At 49.5% G+C, this 5,764-nt stretch overlaps 1 long non-coding RNA gene across 1 annotated transcript; it reads left to right on the top strand.

Annotated features, from left to right (window-relative positions):
• Positions 1-445: 445 nt before the first annotated feature.
• Positions 446-3,302, top strand: LOC146193324 (uncharacterized). The gene is made up of 3 exons (XR_014706824.1): positions 446-883; positions 1,784-2,054; positions 2,164-3,302. It is a non-coding gene; the product is annotated as an uncharacterized LOC146193324 (long non-coding RNA).
• The last annotated feature ends 2,462 nt before the right edge of the window (positions 3,303-5,764 follow it).

The following is a 5,764-nucleotide window of genomic DNA, read 5'->3' as shown; positions in this document are numbered from 1 at the left end:
CACAAGATGATCAGTTGTCGAACATCCTTTTCTAAATCCACATTGGCGGGTGTCGAGAAGTTTGCGAGATTCAAGTGTAAACATGAGCCTGATATTTAGAACACTTTCAAACGATTTAGCAATACAACTCGTTAGTGCTATGGGCCTATAACTGCTTGGGGATGTTGGTGGCTTTCCATGTTTCAGTAACGGAACAATAATGGCTTTCTTCCAGGCCTGCGGTATTTCTCCTGACATCCATACCTTGTTAAAAAATTTTAAGAGTGCTTCAACTGAGGATTCAGAAAGATGGGCTAGCATTTGATAGTGTATTTCATCTGGGCCTGGTGCTGTACGTTTGCCGGAAGAGAGAACTGTGTTTATTTCTTGTAGTGTAAGGGGACTGTTGTATGATTCGTGAACGCTGCCAGTAGTAGGTAATTTCTGTCTTTCTGCTTGGCTTTTATACTTTAAAAATGATTCTGAATAATGTGATGAGCTAGATACCATGAAAAAATGTTCACCTAAAATGTCCGCTTGCTCTTGAATGCTTGTCTGGGTATTTGGGTCTGTAAGGAGAGGAACTGTAAACGGGGAGTACTTGCCATTTAATTTATTTACTTGTGCCCACATATCCTTGGATGTTATATGACTGTTTATAGAAGAGATGTAATGCTGCCATGAAGCTTTTTCAGCAGTACGACGTACATAGCGCGCTTTAGCTCTAGCCTTTTTGAAAATTAGGAGATTTTCTTGTGTGGGGTACCTGCGAAATATACTCCACGCCTTATTTTGTTTTTTCTTTGCCTCCCTGCAGTCTTTTGTCCACCACACTTTACAGTTCTGTCTCACAACTCCAGATGATTGAGGGATGGCTTGGCGTGCGGCGGCTAAAATACAAGAGGTAAATCTTTCATTTAACTCGTCGACATTAAAATCTTCGGCAAATAGTTTTCCTAAGTCGGCTTTTTCTTTAAAAAGCTTCCAGTCTGCTAAATGCAGCTTCCAACATCTTGGTTTGGTTTGAATTATAGATGGTGATGATGTTAGACTGATTGTTGTAGGTAGGTGATCACTTCCATGCGGATTATCTAAGACATCCCATTTAAAATCGCTAAAAATCGATGATGAGCAGAAAGATAAATCAATAAAACTCATTTTCCCGGAGCTCGGGGAGCAGTAAGTGGGTTTTCCGGTGTTAAGTAAGCAGATATTATTGCACAGAATAAAGTCTTCTAAAATTTGGCCCCTCGTGTCAGTTTTTTCACTGCCCCAGAAAGAAGAGTGGGCGTTAAAATCGCCAACTACTACGCATGGATCTGGCAGTTGGCTGAAAAGGTCTTCGATATCATGGAGTGTTATTTTTAAGTGTGGCTCTATATAAATACTGCAAATTGTGATTGTTTTATACGTGATAAGTGTGGCAGCTACTGCTTCTAGCCGAGTTTTGAGCCTATGTTCACGAGCTGCAATATTGTTTTTAACTATGATGGCAACACCGCCCGAGAGCCTGCATGCCTGCTCTCGATCACGGCGGAAGACTTTGTATTTTTTAAGAATATTCACATGTAGAGGACTCAGGTTTGTTTCCTGCAGACATAAGGCCACAGGTGAATATGTTGCTAAAATGTCTTTTATGTCGCTTAAGTTATTAAGCAGTCCCCTGCAATTCCAGTTTATTACAAAAGCCATCTTAAGCTATACGAGTGAAATAGAGACTACGTTGTTTTTGGCCCCGTGATTCGGGGCTTGTCCTTTTTTGCACGCTCTAAGGAGTCCCGCCGTCTTTCACATGACGGCACAGGACTACCCTGTGTTGTCGTGTCCATCGCGTCCTCAGATACGCTGGATGACCGCGGACAACACACCGGAACGCTTGAAGTAGGCCTCCCCGTGTGAGAAGAGGCCTTGGGCCCCGCAGACCTGGAAGGTCGCGATGCCTGCTTTGGGGGTGGTGGAGCAGCGCCAGCTGCAGCCACCGTGGGCGCGGATGGCTCCACACCAGGGTCACTGCCCGTGACCTGGGCGGGTGCCGAAGCACGCTGTGACGCTGCGCCCTGTTGCGTCACAACGGAGTAAGTTGGACTTTGGACCAATGAAAGCCGCTTTCTCGCCTCTCCGAATGTAATGTTCTCAGTGACTTTTAAGGTTACAATTTCTTTTTCTTTCTTCCATGTTGGGCAGGATCTTGAGTATGCTGGGTGGTTGCCCTCACAGTTTACGCAAAGGTTTGGTTCAGTTTGGCAGTTGTCAGTGGCATGTTCATTTGAGGCACATTTTGCGCAGGTGAGTCGGCCTCGGCAGCTCTGGGAGCTGTGGCCATATCTCTGGCAGTTATAACAGCGACGTGGGTTAGGTATGTACAGTCTGAGTTGCAGCTTTGTGTATCCTACTTCAACGGAGTCTGGAAGGGTGCTCAGCGCAAATGTCAAGACGATGTGCTTAGTTTGGATCTCTTTGTTGTCTCGCCTGATCTTGATTCGATAAACGTTGATGACATTTTGGTCCTTGAGTCCTTCGAGCAATTCTTCTTCGGTCAGAAACTTGAGGTCATTATCTGAAATGACCCCACGAACTGTATTGAGTGAGCGGTGTGGTGAGATTGTGACAGGGACGTCACCGAATGATGTAACAGCTGCTAGCTTTTCGCACTGGTGGTTGTACAGCACTTCTAAGAGGAGGTCACCATTTGGTAGCTTTTTGACTTTGTAGCCTGCACCTATTGTGTCTGTGAGAGTCTTTGTCACCAGGAACGGTGAGACTTGACGGGCAGTTTTTTCTGCTTGTTCAGAGTGAATGACATGAAAGCGGGGGAAGCTGTTTACATTTTTTGTGAAAAACTTGTTCGTCACATCGGTGCGCCCTCTCTTTGCGGGAGGGCGATCAGTTGCGGAAAGGGAAGAAGCCATAAAATTTATTTTATCGTTCGGTTATGGTACCAGCCACCCACCATGGAGTCCAACAAGGGGACGGGACAGGTGCCTAAAAAAAGCCCTGCCCACGCCAGCTGTATACCTTAACTATAACCTAATATGGCTCAACTCAGGGTAGTCAGCCACACAAGGTTAACCCTCGCCGCCGGGAAGTAAGGAAAAAACCAAGAAGAGAGTAGAGGACAGGAGAGTTGTAGGATAGATGACAGGAAAGTGAAAGATGGAGGGGAGAACAGGAAAAGGCGACTGCCGATTTCCCCCGGGTGGGTCAGCCCGGAGGTGCCGTCTATGGGAAGCGTGGGCCAAAGTGGTGTGTTGCCTCCGCCGAGGGGCCTTAAAGGTCCAAACACTCGGCATCGGCTCAACCACCAGGATCCCCTTTTCCCCAGACACGACGATGCCACGCACGGATAAGCGTGGGTGCTCGGGGTTCGTGGTGTCGCACAAAACACACAAACACCTGCTTTAACAGGTGCCCCCTGCGGGGGGGGGGGGGGGGTAGAAAAGGCAGCCTTGTCCTTGTCTGCATCATGCATAGGAATTTGCCAGTATCCCGAGCGAAGGTCGAGACTGGATAAATACTCAGCGCCTTGGAGACAGCCTAATGCGTCATCAATACGAGGCAAAGGGTAAACATCCTTGCGCGTGATCTTGTTAAGTGCCCGATAATCCACGCAGAAGCGGACTGAGCCATCTTTTTTTCGAACGAGGACCACAGGTGAGGACCAAGAGCTCGTGGTTGGCCGGATGACATTTCGAGCAAGCATGTCAGAAACTTGGTCCTCAATGACTTTGTTCTGGTGCCGAAGCGCGATACGGCCGTCGTCAAAAATAGCAGAGCCGCCCGTCTCTATGCGATGAGAGGTGATGGAGGTCTTCCCTAACGCTGAGGCACACACATCAAAAGATTCTCGGTGCCGCAAGAGGACGTCTAGCAGAGCTGTGGACACCTCGGATGTAAGGTCAGGGCTGATGGCGGCTGTGAGACCAGAGGATGTCGGAAATGGAGGCGTGGCAGCAGGCAGTGGTGCACTGGAAAGTGTGTTGAGGGGAACGGTATCGTTGTAAAAAATAAAACCAACTGTGGATCCTCTGGGCAGTAAGAACGGCTGAAAAGTTGTATTCAGGGAAGCAAACACCGCGCAACCACGGGGGAAGGAGGTGAGGCACGAGTCAAGAGCTAGGCCGTCGGAGGTCCACCGAGCAGCGGCCATAACGAAGGCCTCGCCATTGAGAGGGTAGTCCAATGCCACTATGATCAACTGCTCGCGTCCTGGGGGCAAAACGAAATCATCTGCTGCGAACATGTGTGGTGGTGAACAATCAGAAGTCGGTAATATATCGGGGTCCGCAAGATGAATAAGGCGCTCACGGCAAGAGATGAAGGCGGACGCCGAAGATAAGAAAACCCACTCCAAGATCATGAGATGAACGCAGGTGGGGAGCACAATTCGATATGATGCCGCTGGTTATCGATGAGGACACGTGTTGTGCATTTACCGGTGGGTTTCATAAGAGTTCCATTAGCTCCACAAAGTGGCGGACCGATGTATGGCGTTAGAACTTTGCGCAGATGAGAACACAGAGAGAAATGCATGACGGAATAAGCGGCGCCGGTGTCGATGAGGGCGTGAACATACAATCCTTCAACAATCACTACTAACATATTCGATGGTAGCCCAGGAGGAATTGTAGATTTCGAACTCGAAGCAGCTTTCCCTCCAAAAACTGCTTCTGCTAGTTTTCCGTACAAGGTTCGAAGGGTTGCGTGGCAGGACGAAGCGGTGACGTGCGTCGAAAAGGCGAAGGAAATCGGCGTCAGGAAGGACACGAGGGCCATGAAACATTGGTGGGATCCGGAGGAGAGGAAGAACGCCAGTAAAAGTCTGAGTAGGGCAGTGTAGAATCATCAGGCGGGCGCAAGCGGGCGCGTTCAAAGGGAGCATAACCCCGTTGCTCGTCTTGCTGGCGGCGGCGACAGACACGGGCAATGTGACCACGTACCCCACAATAGTAGCACACAGGGCTGCAGGGGCGCCCGGCTGGAACAGGATATGGTGCTATGGCAGCGACGTGACCGCATAACGGTGCCGAACAAGTCGGGGAAGGCGGGGCGGGTTGGCGTGAAGTAATCTCGTCATAGGTTGGCAAGGGTCGTTGGGAGGCGATGGGGGTTGGCGAGGGAGGTTGGGAGGCAATGGGAGATGGAACTGGTGTCACAGTGCAGTTGAAATTCGTCAGTTCACCTTTGATGATGCTGCGCAAATTCACAGTTGTTGGCGGAAGAGTTGGAGATACAGCAGAGGGATTGATGAGGGCGTAGAGCTCCTTTCGGGTCATGGTGCGGATTAGGGACCGCAAATTTCTATATTTGAGGGAGCCGCCATAACTAGGGTCTCGCACGAGGCGGCACGACTGTAGCTGGTCCAGACGTTGACATGTAGATGTAATGTCAAACACAGACGACGGATTTCGAGCCAAGAAGGCAATCAAAGCAGCAGCATTGATACCCTTGTTAAGTGGCGAACACGCTCAGGTTCAGGCATAGCAGCTTTGGCACGGTGACAAAGGGCCAGAACGTCCTTGATATACGACGTATAGGACTCGCCGGGTTGCTGGAGAAGAGCTTCGAGTTTTTTCTTTGCCTGCTCTGAGCGAGCAGCCGGAGTGCCGAACATTTTCTTTAGCTGGTCCGTGAATGTAGGCCAGTCAGCGGAGTAATCCTCATGATTGAGGAACCAGGTTTTGGCGACCTCGGCCAAGTAAAAGACGACGTTGAGCAGTTTGTGAGCGTCATCCCAGCGGTGAAATGTACTGACCCTGCTGTAGTTGTCGAGCCAGTCGTCGACATC

This window comes from Amblyomma maculatum, chromosome 4 (assembly GCF_055883805.1).
Source record: "Amblyomma maculatum isolate TAMU_Amacu chromosome 4, ASM5588380v1, whole genome shotgun sequence".
NCBI lineage: Eukaryota > Metazoa > Arthropoda > Arachnida > Ixodida > Ixodidae > Amblyomma > Amblyomma maculatum.
The sequence above is the reverse complement of the archived record's forward strand: the minus strand, read 5'-3'. Positions and strand labels throughout refer to the sequence as shown.